The 17,246-nt window shown below is 37.1% G+C and overlaps 1 long non-coding RNA gene across 2 annotated transcripts in view; it reads right to left on the bottom strand.

The window, feature by feature from the left end:
• Positions 1 to 17,246, bottom strand: part of LOC127944806 (uncharacterized) — a 68,673-nt gene that overhangs the window by 34,471 nt on the left and 16,956 nt on the right. For both annotated transcript variants that reach the window (XR_008150434.1, XR_008150435.1), the window contains exon 2: positions 6,471 to 6,569. This is a non-coding gene — a long non-coding RNA (uncharacterized LOC127944806). The remainder of the gene's footprint in view (positions 1 to 6,470; positions 6,570 to 17,246) is intronic.

The following is a 17,246-nucleotide window of genomic DNA, read 5'->3' as shown; positions in this document are numbered from 1 at the left end:
AAGTGAGAACTGCAGGTGTTTGGACGAGATAGCGGCCGGAATGGCGGGATGGGAGCACCGACTGATCACCTGAGAGAAGCGCTTGCTAACGTAATAATTAATTAACTTATTGGCTGCCTCCATTCTCACAGCGGGGCTTGTTTGACCCATTTGGATTATCGTCTCTTAAAAGGAATATTCCAGGTTTGGTTAAGCTCGACAGAATTTGAGGGATATTATTGATTACCACATATAATCAATTCCACTTGTTGCTAATTTTCTTTAAAAATCTGGGTTAAAGTGAAGCACTTATAATGGAAGTGAAGGGGTTAAACCATACAAGTCAAAATTCCTGTTGTTTTTACAGAAAAAAAAAAGATTTGCCAGATTAACTCTGTAAAAACACAGTAAAAACGCAAACATATTTTCAGAACAACCTGTACATTTTAGTTTCAAACTGTAATTTACTAAAAATATGTTTTGAAAATTACATTTTAATCCAATAAGTCTGAAAACCTTTTTTCACTGATTTATCAGATCACACTTCTACTTAAATCAGATTTGTTTGTTTTTACTTCCAAAACATTACATTTAGGCTATATAACACTTTACTGTAAACTTACATAAAATGTACAACTGCTTTTCATTGTATAATGGATCTTACCGTTAACTGATTAACAGATTTTTACATATGCCATTTTTACAGTATTATACAGTTAAAAAAAACAATTATTTCAAAAGTGTAAACGTGATTTTAGAATGGAAAGAAAATCACTTTATAAGCTTTTTGGCATGAAGTCATATCCAAATCTACAACTTTATTGGCATGACAACATTACGGATAGATTGCCAAAATTATGTAACAAAATAAAAAATAACAAAAGGATTTAAACAGATTTAAAACTTTACATTCCTATTTTAAATGCAAATTCATCCACTGTACCTCCCTCAACCTCCACCTCCGAAAGAATTCATTAATTAATTATAAGCTTCACATTTCTATTTTGAATGCTCCAAAAACTGGCCCCATACACTTTCAAGTGCAAATTTTCTTTCAAAATATATATTTTTTTAAATCAATATCATGCCACAAATGTTGTCAAATGTACTTGAAAAGTAAGAAGTCATAATATTCCCTTTAATGCAGAACATAGAGTCACATTAGGCCACACACTCACTTGACTGTCAAATATAAATGAGTAAAAATAAGGTTGTAGGGTTTATTTCAAGAATAAAGCTGCAAGCCAAGTTTTAACTTAGTAAATGATAAAAACGGTGTGGAAAAAAAGGGCATGTGCTGTGAATGACTGAACTCTGGGGTCAAGTACCCATTTTATGAGTGTCTGCCTTACATTGGCCACACACTGAGATAACACACATTAATGAGAGCGAATAACATGCTGGTCAAAGGGAGTGGCTGGTAATTAAGGATTGTGTTTGGCACTTTTCCTAAAATGAGTTGTTTGTCTTTTAGATGTTAAGTGTTTTTTGAGGATTGAGTAAGAGATTTTGAGTTAAAGAGTCTCTCTTACATTATGGGAGAGACCATGAGACAACAACTTCAAAAATCATATTAATCTCAAACACAGTTATCCTTCCGAGTGTGCTGGCTCTGTTCCCGAAGACCTCGAGTAAATGTTTTGTCTACTGCAACAATGATCCAGACTTTCATTTAAGTGGCGGAACGACAGAACGCAGATGGCGTGGGATCACTTGCCAAAACAGGGCAAGTTAAAGCAACAAACACTCCGCAGCTGAAATGTGAGTAAGAAAACTGGATAGTCAGGACTCCAGACTATATTTATATCACCTTCTCGATGGCACACAAAACAATTTGACTTTCAACTTTGATCTGCTATCCTCATTTTAATCAGCTCAGCATTTAAAGAGCTTTCCTGGAGCATTTAAATCCTTGGTAGTGCAACAGAAGCAAACAATCAACTATGAGTGGCAAGGCACTGTCAAAAGAGCTCCAGGATAAAGTTGTGGACAGGCTCAAGTCAGGAGATGGATACATGGATGAAAGAGCCAGGAGGAAACTGGTCAATATAGTCTATATGGAGCCCTGAAAATATGACTACATGTGAGTATATGTCAAGACAAGGCAGTTGATCTAATTCAATGTATAAATGCACAAACATGTTTAAAATTTAAGGAAGAATAGAAGTGATTGGTAAAGGGAGGAAGGTGATCTGAATGACTCCATGATCTCTGCACAATAAAGAAACCCAAAGCAGATGAATCCTCCAGTAATAGAGACACAGTCCTCCCAAAATTAGGATAGATGTAAACTGGATTATCAATAAATAAAGCACTAATTAAAAAAAAGCAACACCCTCTCTGTGGGCTCGGTGGCGCGTGAGGAGAGAATACGAATAGCGAGCAGCATCCTCATCTGCAGTCATGGCGGCATGTCACGAAGGCTCCTTCAATCTCCCTCTCTTCCCGCACACTGTGACTGTGCAGTGAACCCACCGGCTGGCCCGTTCCACACATCGCCCGCGTGCACGGATGTTGGTGCGTCTGCCTGCATGAGTATGCACAGCCGCTGGGCTTTGAGACTTCACCATGATTAATAGCAGTAGGGGGTCTTCCCCTCCCTCTGTGCTGGAGAAAATGCAGGGGGAAAGAAGGAGAAAGAAAGAGCGCAAAGAAGTCAGAGAAAGAGGACAACTTTGAGGTGAGAGGAGGAGAGAGTGACCAGCAGGGGGAATCAGTGCAAAGTGAGGCTGTTTGATGGGCTCTTGTATCCCTGACCGCTCCCCAACCTTCTCTCGTTCTATAACTCTCTCTCTTTCCTCTCCCTGGAGGATAATAAAGACGGATGACACTGATGCTGTGCCATCCGGCACTACAGCCCTCGACTGCAGAGCCATTTGCACCATCATTTATCGCCCTCCTCCAAACCCACCCCCCTCCCCGTGCCCCCCGCACTAATTCTGCTTTAATAACCAGCCCCTCCATTCATCACAGTATTGACGTCTGTGACAGACAGTGCGGCATACACTAACTCCCTGCCCTTTACTCGCACACCAGTGGGGTCATGCCGAGTTCACCCAGTCAATAATCACACAGGCAGCGCGCTGCTGTCACCTTGGTGATGCCGTGAGCCATATAGAGACGTATGATTCGAGAGAGCGAGTGTCTCAACGCCACGCCAACACACTGCCATTAGCATTATCGCAGCCGCCAGGATCAGACTGCAAGCAGGATGCGACTTGAATGCCAATCTACTCAGACAAGAAGACCCAAAAGGCCCACCTCATGTGTTGACGCTCTGATGCTGGACCAATGAAGACGCAGCTCTGCTTCCAAATCTACAAATGCACTCTGATCCAACCCCAGGGAAGAGGTTTTCTCATTTCGAGCTTGTCTGGCTTGACTCAACTAGCATCACTAGTGGCAATAGATGGGACTGCAAAAAAAAAAAAAAGGTTCCAAACATGTTTCCTAAACATCCCGACATCCCACACCCTTTGGGAAAACAGCCAGTAGCACCATAATGCCAATTTCAGTCGGAAGGACAGGAAAAGGATTTTTAGTGAACCGAGATTTAAAAAAAACTCAATACTGGTGATGTAAGTTATTATTTGTTAATCTATCTTAAGTGGTTATTTATATGCATGTATTCTTTATTAACAACATTTGCATTAAGGTACTCTCCAGGAATATACATGTTTAACATGTTTATACATTTATGCATCAGTCTTGACAATCTTTGCTTTTCTAGTCAAAAATTAATTATATGAATTTAAATTACTTTCACCAAGGTGATCAAGGTGATAGTTTCAGTTCCCAGGGAAAGCATGAACTGATAAATGTGTACCTTGAATGCAATGTAAGCCACTTTGGATAAAAGTGTCTGCAAAATGCATAAATGTAAATATAAACTTTAATTCTACTTCTGTTCATTCAAATCTGCCCCTGAATTGCAATTCATATTTAAATCTTTTGAAGCAAAATGTTTGCTACCTCAATTCACAATCAATCCAAATTCACAAACTGAATGGAAAGATAAAAGGCATCCTGAATTCAATTCTGAATGATGCACAACCATGGTATAAATACAGAACATTTACTTAATGTATATATTAACATTATATCATCCTCCAAAAAACTCATATAGGCTGACAACAAATTTTTGGGACGTAAACCTGCAAATGGCTTACTTCACATTAAATTGGGATAGCAAATAAAAAAAAATAAAAAAATACATTGTCTCTAAAAAATACAACTATATAATTCAACAACAAAAATAAAAAATAAAAAAACATAATTCTCCAGCCAGACTGTCTTCTTTGTGTGCTAAAATGAGTCACCTTGTCATCAGCTGGCAGCACAGCTTGCTCGCAGGCCCAGATTTTGTCTTCATTTCATTCTGACAATGACATTTATGTTAATTTGTTCCATGCCACTGCCAGGCATCTGGAGAGGCCAGTCCCACTCTCTTTCACACTTTCTTTTCATTTTGACCAACACAAATGTATGTGCCTTGAGCAGTGGGCCTTAGATAAACAGATTGATTCAATGGTAGGACAAGGAGAAACCGTCTCCTGTAGAGGATACACTTCAATCACACTCAGGTGGGCCACAGGCCTCTTCTTTGTCCCGTGTGCACTGTGCAATATGGTGAAAGTAAGTAAGCATCGTATATATACACTTCTATGCTCACCTATTATCTCTTGAGCTCACACACTGCATTCCACTTTCTCACTATCTCTGTTACATACACCTGGTCCCCCGGGCTCTGAGAGTGATACTGGCTGCAGTGCCCAGGCTCTCCAGAGACACGCAGTGCACAGTTCTGTCCCTCTTCACCTTTCCGACAGTGGCAGCCACGGGCATGTGCCGGGGGGCTCTAATCCGCAGCCCAGGTCCCATCGGCAAGGATCATTGAGCTAATTAATAACGTGGCACGGAGAGGGATGGGAGTCATTAAGAAGCCACGGCTGTGCTCTCTTTGGCACTCTCCTCTCAATGCTGAGTGTGCTGGGGTTGCTGGTAAAGGGGGGAGGGGGACTGCAGATGCAGGGTCTTGCTTGCTCGCACAACCCTCCCAGACATAATTCACTACAATGAAGTTTGGGGGGGGGGACCTCACACACAAACACGAGATGCAAGCGTCGAGAGCCAGACTAAATTAGAGTGGGCTGAGGCTCAGAGGAAATGAGAGTAAGTCTTCTTGACTTCCTGTCCTCATTAGCAGGCTGTAAGGATTCGTTTGGAGTGGTCTCATTAAACAGAAGCAATGTTAACCCCTTGCACAATGGCATTTATGTCCAATGTTTAACAATGTTTACTTGTTTAGCACACATATTTTGGTTTTATTGTGCACCATTCATTGGTGTATGTTATTCCAAGGAAATATTTTAGTAAAATGTAACTTGCTCATCTTCTGAACTATAACGTTAACCAATATCCAGCCAATCAGGCATTAATTTATTTTTGCAAATTCACATTTGGGCTTCATTATGCCATGAACATCCACTTCTCATTGATTGTCACACTATTTATTCCAATTGAAAATCCTGTTTCACTCAGAAAAGGTGAGAAATATGCCACATTACTATGGAAACATGCTTCCACTTAGAGTAAAAACAAAGAATAAGGTCAGGTAATTGCTTACATTTATGCATCCTTACATTTGCACATTTCTGCAAGTTTATATTTATGCTTAAGCTTTTAAGCAAGCATCTATCTACTGTATCTATCTTCTGGCAGAAATGGGATCCCATATTACAGAAGTGAAATGGGTTTCAAAGAGCAATTCACGCTAACCAGCTAGCAGGAGCAACACTTCGATATTACTGAAAAATGATACAATACTCCTAATTACTAAAAAATATTACCCCTTCTTTGTTACTTCTACTTTTGTTCATTACTTTCTTACAATAATGAATTTGATTTTCAGCACATTCCATTTATTTAATAGCCTATGTTTTTTTTTTGTTTTTTTTACATTCCGGTGTAATTTTGTTGAATAAAGGTGCATAAGTGGACAAAGCATGTTTAAGTACAGTACCTAATCCTATTCTTTTTTTTAAAAGTCCAAATTATTTATAGCATTGGCTAAACTATGAGGTTACAATCACTGATCTCTTGAAGCCAATATACAAGATACATTTAAAGTGACATTTGCAAACCATTTAAAGTTGCAAATTCTCTCTATTACATGTGTAGGTTAAGATTTTCCATTACCAAAAAATGCAGTATAAAAGAAGAAAGTCTGAACTCTTTCTTTCTATCCAGTCCCTGCACACTAAACAAAATAAGCACTTTGTGTTCCAGACAACCCAATAGCTCAGCTTCTGCTAATGAAAGGAAGCAGCAGGAACAATTAGTTGAGCAAACAAACAGATCAGAGAGCAAAAACCAGGATCTACTATCACTCCCCTGATGTCATGGCCACTAGAATGGAGGTAATTGGGGGAGCTGGAAGTTGAAACCAAATCAATGGAAACTCAGGCATATATAGCGGGTAGATTACTCACCGGTTCACACCATCACTCTGGGGACTCAAAGACTGCCAGGAACATGATGCAGGACTATATCCCAGAACTGCAGAACAAGACGGAGACTTATGAACAGAACTGTGAAACAGGATTGAGGGAAGGATTATGGAACAGGATTGTGAAAAACAGTTAATGAGCCAAAAAAAACAAACACCTCTGAACAAGACTTTACCAATTCATAATTTTGTTAAAGGTGCAATTTTTAAGATATTTGCAGTAAAATATTCAAAAACCACTAGGCTAGTATTATAGTGTTATTTTGTCCAGCTGATTATTAACAATGTCTCTAATGTTTTTAACTACTTGTAAATCATGAGAAAATTCCCATTTTAAACCATAGACAGTAAAAGAAATGGACACAGTGACTCCATTGGATTCAGCGGAGAAAAATGAAGTCAATTAGAAGCAATCACTTCCTGGGGGTTGAGCGTATACTGCGCAGACTCAAACTGAGCTTGATGACGTAGATGTCACGTGAGCAACATGTAAGTCTTCTAATCGCTGTGCCAAGAGAAATCTGAATCACCCACCAAATCTTGCAGAGAAGGCGAGCGTGAACAGGAGCAAATTTTGGTAAGTATTCTGATTAATTATCTCCCTTGACTTTATACCTCCATGTTCCCCCGATTGCCTCATAGACAGTAAAAGATTGCCTGCGAGCTTCTCATCCTGTGCATACGGTAATTTCTCTACTGTGCGACAGAGAGTCGCTGGTTATTACGCAATCATTAGCCTATTTTTTACAAAAACTGCTTCTATGGGACCATAACGTAAGATACAAGGTAATGGAGCCTTTTATACATTTTTGTGTTTCTTTACAAATAATTAATGGACATATGGAGTCTTTAAACGCCTCAGATGTAAAGTTATTCGCTGTCTAAGTGACGCCAAAATGGATGGGAGTCAATGGAATGCTAACAACAGGTGGGGGTCCGCTAGCCAATGGTGGCGCCCAGGGGTGCTTAAAAAAAAAATGAAATCTTGCCCCGTTTTAAACAGTGACACGGGGCAGTGCAGTCACCTGTCGATGACGTTAGTTACCCTTTGTTTCCGCCTTCACTGACGTAGAAACCACATGACAACAGTGTCGTAGACAAATGCGGAAGTAGCTTCGCGACAAACTTCAACTAGAAAGAGATGCTGATCTTGCTCGTGTTTTACTCGATAGTTGAGTTGTTTTGATTCGTATCTTTACAGAAAATGTATGCTATTATAACGATCAACAAGATTAGTACTATGGAGCATACACTCCAAACGCGGGGGATCGCGTCTCTAAACCAGCGCGAAGATGCGTCTGATCCATCGTCTGATCGCGTCTTTGCATTGACTTTGTATGTTATCTACTCATGCAAATCGCTGAACTCGTGATAAATTTGTGATTTATCTTTCCGTCTGATTGATGGCCGTCAGCGCTTGGGTAGAAGACAACAAATACCATAATTTGCTCCTTCTTAGTGTCATCAAACCACGCGATTGTTATTGTTTTGATAGTGCGTCCTCTCGTGGCAGGTTCTACAACCTGTACCTTTAACGCCTTTATCCCAAACAATTGTCAGTATACTTATTACAGGGACAATCCCCCTGGAGAAACTTGTCTTGCTCAAGGGTCATCTCCAGCTGGGTTGGAACCTACAACCCTTCAGTTACCAGTTCTACAACCAATAGGCTACGCCACCCAAAAGATGTGGAACAGAAGCTTGGATCAAGAATGCATTACAGGGATTTGGAACAAACAGAGCTCACTTCACCAATTGGGCTATCTTACATTTATTGATCTTGTTCATCCATTTTATGCCTTGCAAACTTAAATGTTCTGAATTTACTATATTTTAAATTGTTCTTGCACATTCTGTTAGTTTGTCACCAAGATGATAGACAAGGTTATAGAAATAATGACGTTTTGTAGCAACTGTAAGAATGTGTCTTACAATCCCCAATTCATTTCATATCTTGCACTGTATGCCTCTATACATGTATCATTCTCCAGTATAATAAGATTGTGGAGATACATTATAGCTGCATAATTTCCATCTATTTAACAAAATAAAAATAAATAAATAAATAAAGAATGTAAATACTCTTTTTTTAAATACAAACATTGTTTTATATAATATTATGAATATAATATTCATTCTAGCAAACATTGAATATACTGGTAAACACACACACACACACATTCAAAAGTTTAGGGCTGATAAGATTTATCTGGAAGAAGACTCCTATGCTCACCAAGGCTAAATTTATTTTATAAAAAATACAGTTATATCTGTAAAATTGTGCAATATCATCACATTTTAAAATAGCTGTTTACTTGTATTTTAATGTAATTTAACAGATTATTTATTCCTGTGATGGCAAAGCTGAATTTTCAGCAGCCTCAATGAACATTTGGTGCTCAAGAAACATTTCTTTTTATTATCATTGTTGAAAACATTTCTGTGGAAACCATGGCACATTTTCCGGATGCTTTGATGAAAACAAAACTGAAAAGAACATCATTTGGCTATTTGAAACAGAAATCTATTGTAACATTATAAATGTCTTTACTGTTACTAGTCGAACTGAGCTGGCTTCATAACTAATAAATCGTTTTTTAAATTGAGCTGAATAATGGCACTATTGTCTTTTTAGAGCTGCTTTATAGCTGATATTGTATTTGTTTCATAACTGAAGTACTTTGAAAAATTAAAAAAGTTTTGAAATCTGCATTGTATATAGTGCTAAATAAATAAATTTAACTTTTAATGATATTATATTTGCTACAAGAAAGTATTAATTTCTTTCATGAAAAGCATACTGACCCTAATTCCTTGAATAACAGTGTATTATTAAAAATTACATTTATTACTCTTTAATGGCAGGGCAAAACCGCCAGTCAGGCACATCACCGCTAACAGCAACACACTAAAAACAACCTGATGGTGAGTATTGCATGGAAAGCACCACTGTTGTTATTTTACTTTAAGGTTATATAGCTTATACTCAGAAGGTGAATTGTAAGACTTAAGAAACTCCTTTTCTAATCAAAAGGACAAAACAACTGCAGATTACGACATCGACACTGCAAGCCACTCGATAAAGCAAGTGACTGCCAAGCTCACTGTGGGAGTTCTGCTGTTCCTCTATATCATGCGTTATTAATAGAGCAAAGTGTTGATTAGAATAGGCCTCCCCCTCTTCTCTCCTTCTTATCAGCTCTCCCAGCACCTCTCCTCCTGCCCTCCAAATGCCAACACATTACTGCTTTCCTGCTCATTGACGGAGCTGCCAGTCACCGCTGAGATGGATGCCACTCCTGGGAGGAGTCCCTAGCCTCTGCTATTGACTTATTTGTTTTGCTGATCTAACAACCCATGATCCTTCATCTAAGGTGAAAGGTGGACTTGTATGTGAGCTTACTGCATGCTGTATACTATATAGAAAAAATCGGTGAAATCTACAGCGAAAAGCTGCAGCTTAACCATAAAAAATATGGTAGCAACATTATAGGTTTTATGGATTGAACCTAAATTGAGAGTAAAAAAAACTAAAACAAAACGTAGTAACCGATAACGCTCAAATCTGTTTCGTACCTTTATAATATACGACAACCACCTGATAATGAGAAAGCCACATGAATCTTATCACAAGTAGATTTTTTCACAATCTGAGGTAAATATTAGTTTATTTAATGTTGATTGCGTCATACACACAAGTACAAACCACCATCTTTGACAATACAGTAATGCAATGAATATTTAAGAAGGAAAGATGTAAATAACTAGCGTGCTGATAAAAAAAAAAAAAAAACTAAGAAAAACAGGAACGAAGTGTCACAGGAATTAGTTTTTCATAAAATCACTTGATTGTAATTTTTTTTAAATACATGAAATGTCCCATTAGATGTATTATTCCCCATATATAGTAAGGAAGTTTACTGTTAACCAATGAACAGGTTCTTATTATGAATGCACCCATACAAGATTTCTGTGTCGATACTGATTATTTAGAATAATATCTGCTGATAGAGATACCAAAAGTTTAACAGTTCTGCTTTTTTATGATTTTTTTACTCTTTATGCAGTTTTTAAGGAAATGCAAACAAGACCTTTTATTCTCTCCATGTCAACATGTTGTCCATGTTTCAAAGGAAATGGTCTCTATGGAAACTTGTGACTGCCACAGAAAAAATAAATAAAAAATGTAATCAGGATTTTTAAATTTCACAATTCTGAGAATTTTGTCCTCAGAAGTCCTTTAGCCTTTTGTTTTTAGAACTGCTATGAAAAATATGAGTTATATACTCAGAATTGCACAAATAAGCCAGAATTGTAAGATAATTAATAATAATAATTAATAATAATTCCTTACATTATTTTGGCACTTTTCTAGACACTCAAAGCGCTTACATAGTCAGGGGGTATCTCCTCATCCACCACCAGTGTGCAGCATCCACCTGGATGATGCGACGGCAGCCATATTTCGCCAGAACGCCCACCACACACCAGCTTACTGGTGGAGAGGAGACAGTGATGAAGATAAAAAGTCATAATTACCTTTAAAAAAAAGTATAATAATAATAATTAATCCTGTGGTGGAAATGAACAGTCTTAACTCACATTAACTGATATTGTTAAGACTTCTTAACTTATTGGACGTTCTTACTAACTAACATTAATTTCTGTTAAGTTCACAATCATTCAATGTAATTCAGTTAACATTGGCTGTTCTTAAATAATTGGTGGATGGCTAATAGTACAGATAATTATCTATAATTAAGTTTTTATTGTATCATTTACAGTATTTTACCATTAAAATAAAAATATATATATTATGTTTTTTTAACAGTGTACAGTGTTTCTTTGAAGGTAAGGATGGAGTATAAGTATGCAGTTATGCAGTGAGCTGGAGTACTGCGAGAGAGTGAGAGAGCTCTGTAAGGCATCTGTTCAGTTTTAGTGGAGGGTAAAGGCAGTTGCTGTAATGCTATGCAAAAACTCCATTTACTGGAAATCTCTGGCAGTGAAAAGGAGCGCTGTCATTTCACTGCCTGTACAGTGGGGCATTTCTCCCTCTTTGATCCGTGACCCTGTCCAGACTAACATTTGTATCTGGCTAATGATTCCCCAGCCTTTTGCACGCACACCTTTTGGCCTGTCGCTCCTTCCTCGTGCCAACTGTCTATCCAGCTGGGCTAAAAATAAAAAAGGAAGCCTGTCCTGATTCTGTCAGTGATACCTCCGCATCTGTGCGATCCATTTGTTTGGAGAGCTAATCAGGACCAGAGAAGAAAATCGAGGTGCCTTGAGTTGCTGCCTCTTTGAAGGGTGACTCCAAACGGTGGCTGGTCATTTAGTGCTCCAGAGCACTGGCCCTCATTTCCCTGCCACTTCAGATGGAAGCAGTAGCCCCTCTCCCCCACAAACGAAGTGCAAATAGGTTCCAGTGCTCATTTATGCATGCCAGTCTCACTCGCCTGATTAAAACAATGTAAATGATTCATCCACGACCTGACTTCCAGGGACACAGGGAGTTGAGCAGGAGGGCTCTCATTAACAGCACAGCCTCAGTCCAACTTACTGGATGCGGGGAGGACTTTGTCAAATCAACATCAAAAATTTAGCACCACAATCTATATTGTATAAGAGGTGTTATATAGCCATTTAATAAATTGCAGTGCTGCTGTGGAACCGCATGTGTTAGCTTTGCTGGAATCGGTTGACTTCTCAATTGTGATCTAATAAGATTAAGGTAAAATATATTTTATGCACTTTTTATAATATACAAAAATCCTTTTCACATATGCATTTCTAATCATCTAAATTCATTAAATCACAAAATTAACAGGGACGTGCAAAGGATAAAAAATAACTTTAGTAAACTTTTTATCTTGCAATTAAGCCTTTTTGTCCTTAAATATAAGTTATCACAATTCAGATTTATTTCTCGCAATTCTGTGAATAAATATATAATGTTCTTGAAATTTTGAGATATAAATTTGCAATTCAGATTTTTAAAAAGTCCGAATTATGAGATAAAATGTTAGCTACCTTTTTAATTTTTATTCTATTGCAGTAACAAAAACATTCTCGCAATTATGGACATTTTTCAGAATTCTTGCAATTTATTTTTTTCTAAGAATTCTGAAAAATGGCTATAATAGCATTATTATATGAATTAGAATTTGATATGGCGTGACAGAAAGAAACATTTTCTGAATTTCAATTCAAAGAAACTCAGCACAAATAAATCTTTACTCTCTTTACTTTTTTCATGCTTTTTAATATTTTCAAACAAGGAAACGTTCAATATATGTTCAGCTGTTTCGTTTTATCCAACTTTTCTTTCCTAGTTAAAAATGTGTTCAATTAATTTAAATTCATTTTCAATTAATTCTACTTCCTGACATTTATATTCAAAATGGAATTCTGCATCCTGTTTGCCATCTCAAATCAGAGCCAATTCAAATTCAAGAAATTCTCAATCCAATTCTGAATGTTGCACAACCCTGAAAATACATATTCATACTCAAACGTTGACTTGACGAACACTATAAGCCAAAGAGCAAGTGAGAAAACTACTCCTCCATTCAATAGTACACAGTCAGTCTGTTTTGTGTAAGGAGCGCCACCTACTGGATGCCAGTGGTACAAGCATGAAAAATAAATCCTTTCACAGGTTGCTGTCCAAAGCACAACGCACAATCCCCAGGACCTCCAAGGGAGCAATAAACTTCTAAAAATAGTTAAGACAGGTGGTGCACATAACAAACGCTTTTGAGCTGCATCACGAAGCGAAGTGAAATAGATAAACTTATTTTTTTTTGTTATAAGGGCTATAGCTTTTGCCATTGCTCTGCAGGGAATCACTTTTAAAAGTGTAAAGTCGAACTCATTCGCTATCAAAGCAAAGACAAGTGTATTAAATCTTATGTGGAGTGTGTTTAATGGCCCGCCGTGTTGTATGGAGTGTGAACTACAGTATGTCAATTCATCTGGATTTCAAGCACATCATCATAGCACAAGGCAAGAGATTCAAGCTGTCGGACATCAAAGCACACCTGACAGCCGTTCATGCTTCTGTGAGGCACTGATAACCCCATCCATCATATTTGTTTGGCAAGAGAGAAAGAAAGAGAGGAGAAGAAGGAGGGGTGAAGTCATAATTAATGGTCTCTTTTGTGGGAGCTCCACCTGGCCTGAACCTCGTGGCCCGAGGCTCTTAGTGAAGCAAGTCCGTTCAGTGCTGCAACACCTGGAGAGATTGCAAACTCCGCTTATGGCTATTTCTTCCATTCTCGTCCTCCTTCCTGCTCACTTTCTCTCCTTCATTTGACCTCACAATTTGCAAGTGACTCTTTATCATCTACACTAAGATACCAACATCATGTCACTAATCGGTTTTTGATTTATTAAACATTCCTTTGGTGTGTACTGGCCATTTTCAAGTAGAGCTGGCTGCGGGCGTAAATAGGCTCAAATGCATTCACTAGCTGTCCGTTATACACATGCTGCACTGAACTGGATTATAAACTTTGGCAACAAGAGACGAGCATGATGCTTGAATCAATTCAATTCTACTTCTGCAGCACTTCTCACCTCTCACCTCCCCAATATGAAAACAGGAAAAGAAAAACAACATTAGCCATGTGATAATTAAAATAAGGATGCACAACATATTGAAATTGTATCTTTTTTTTTTAGTTTATTTTTTTTAACCGCCTATATTGGATATGCATTATTAACCAATATTAGATATTTAATTGTGCAAGCTCACTGGGGTTTGAGAAAAGTACTTTATAAGTAAATTGAATTATTATATTATTAACATTATTTTTTACATTCGTCTTAGTCACAAATACTGACAGTTAAATATAATCTTTAGCATTTTCTTTATTTTCATGTTTTTATGACATTAAAATAACATCAAAATACCATATTTAAAATAGCATAAAAATAACAATATTTATAATAATGCAAAAAAATGCTTAAATAACTGTACATTTTATTATTATTAAGATTTTATGTTTAAGGTTTTTAATATTGAATTCAATTTTTATATTTTTTAAAAATATAATAAAACTATTAAAATAAAATTAATACAAATATATGAATATATTAAAATAATAAAACGGCATTGAAACAATACTACATTGATAATATTTAAACAATAATTGTCCTATTCTTTTATTTATTTATTTTTGCTTCGGTATTTTAGTAAGTAATCTTAGTATTTTAACATTAGCAATGTATCAGTTATCATTACTACAACATAAAAATAAAAATCAGCTGGTATATAGGCCAGAATTGAAATATCACTGCATCCCTAAATTCAAAACCAAGAACCCAATGACATAGTTAAGGTTACTTAGACATGTTTGTCATCAACACTTTAGCTTCCCTATCAAACAATTACCAGCCAAACTCTGTTCCTATCCCTAAACTGTAAAGGAACTCTAAACCATAGGAACAGACTGTGTTGAGCAGCTAATTAAACATAAAAGTCCAAGTTTGAGGTTTTCCCTCATCATTTTCACTTATGCGGTTAAACCTGCTTTAAAGCACAACGAGGTCCTGTAACACACCATTAGAGCGTCTTTCTCTGGAAGTCTCTGCAAGTATCTGCACACGGGTCCTTACACTGTCTGCAATCCAGTTGCCATGGCAGCAGCAGCTGTATCCACGGAGAGGTAAGGAAGCTGGCACCCCCCAATAACACAAGCCCCCTCCCTCGGGTGACCCGCTGCTGAACCAGGGCTGAGAGCAGAGGTCGATGGCTCGGAGCGGACGCATGACAGTGAGGGATGATGGTGAATGAGAATGAGAAGAGGGAGTAGAGGCATACAGATGGGGAAGAGAGGAGGAGATATGGAGAAAAGAGAAAAAAACGAGAGACAAGAGCAAATTTAATTACTATCAGTGGAGGGATCTTCAAAAAACAAATCGACTGCCAATTTTTCTGTGGGCTGTGTGAAATTAAGGCACCGTACAAAATGGATGGAGCTCCGCCGCTGGCTTTTTATCCTCCAGTGAAATTAAAAATGCCTCTTGTCCAGAGCAGGGATGAACAGATTACTTCCATGTGTCATTTTACGCTCGCACTTGATATTGTTTGTCTCAAATGCACAGATGTGCGTTGTTGAACTGGTGTGTTCATCAGTAAGATGTGGGCAGAGATGTCAAGTGAGTTGACCTTTGACAGCCCTTTCCAGAGGTCAAGCAGTTTAGGTCAGTGTCCTACATATAGCATTACATGTTCTTCTCACCTGGAAAATCAAAGAAACGTCTGAGAACATTGGCACTGAGAGATTAAGTTACTAATAAATGCTCAGACACACGAGACTAACTTATAACCTTTATCAGAAATATCTCAGATTTTATTGTGTTGATCACTTTTGCTCTTCTGACTGAGTGAATTGCGACAAAAGGTAATAATAAAATGTTAAGGTGTTGGGTGGAAAAAAAGGCTGAATAAACAGAACAGAACTACTTCTAGTAAAACTAGAATAGATAAATTGTGCCTTTAAAGATATGCAGTAATTAAAATAATATCACTGTTCTTAAACATGATCGTTTCTGTTGTTTATGATTTCTTGCTAACTATTAATTTAAATTTTAATTCTAAAATGTTTTTAAAGACCATAGTCACAACATAGAATATACAAAAATAAAGTCTTTTAAATTAACCCTTTGTTAAAGCATTTTCTCTTCAATTTAGCAAGGTAAATAAATTATGTATTTTTAATCTAGGTATTAAATATACGGTACATTTTTTGTATTGTTGTATTGGCATTGGTAACGAAACATTATTACAAAATAAATAAAAATAAACAAAATCAGTAAAACTCGTTAACACTGCTGCAATGTAGTTAACAGCAATAATGGTAATGGTATTAGCGACATCCTCAAGATTAATGATTTTTCTGCAAATTCTGTAAAATCTAAAGATTAAAGGATATGATTATTACAAGGGTTATATATTAATCTAAGAAAAAACTGAAACTGTCACTGCTAATATTTACTTGAATATATTTAATTATGTTAATGAGGTTGCTAGATCACTTATTGAAATTGGATTTATCATTAAAAAAAGGCTACCCATTTGCCTTTTTCATACTGTGTAAGAAGTCACATTTCAAATACAGCTTCCCACAATAAATTTGGCAGCTCTCTCTTAGATTTCCTATTTTGGAAAGTTGTGGAAGCTTAATTTTTCGTTTTGCTGTTTGAACAAAAGGAAACACTGCTTTACCTCAGTTTACGCTTTTTTTCTTTACTGTTTTGTTCCAAACAAAAGTGTAAATGTTCAATGTCCTAGGTCAACTCTAATTTTCATAACTAAATGTTTTCTACTTTTTTTGTCCACTGGAAAACCCCATTTAAACAGCCTACAGCCTCAGTTTTATGTCAAATTAAATATGTTGAGCTAAGGCCCATTATAATATTTTCATCAGTGGTTCTCTGGCATGTCAAGAAACTACAATGAAGCATATAAATACAACTATGATAATTTTATAAAAATGTGACAACACGTTCACAGATCACCACATTTAGTGCATTAATGAAACCCTTGTCTGCATAGCATCATTTATTGCATCTATTAATTTGAATTATAAACGTGTATCTGCGGGTTATTCAATTCTCATTACAGTGCTCATTAGCATTCAGGTACAGGACACCCCTTGGAAACCTGACTGAGGCAAACAGCTCCCTCTGCTGGTCACTGACTTGCACTTCACCTTGAACACTGACAAGGCTGAGTATGATCTATACTCAA

The sequence above is a fragment of the Carassius gibelio genome, chromosome A23 (assembly GCF_023724105.1).
Source record: "Carassius gibelio isolate Cgi1373 ecotype wild population from Czech Republic chromosome A23, carGib1.2-hapl.c, whole genome shotgun sequence".
Taxonomy (NCBI): Eukaryota; Metazoa; Chordata; class Actinopteri; order Cypriniformes; family Cyprinidae; genus Carassius; species Carassius gibelio.
Note: the sequence above shows the minus strand (reverse complement) of the source record. Positions and strands in the feature narration are given on the sequence as shown.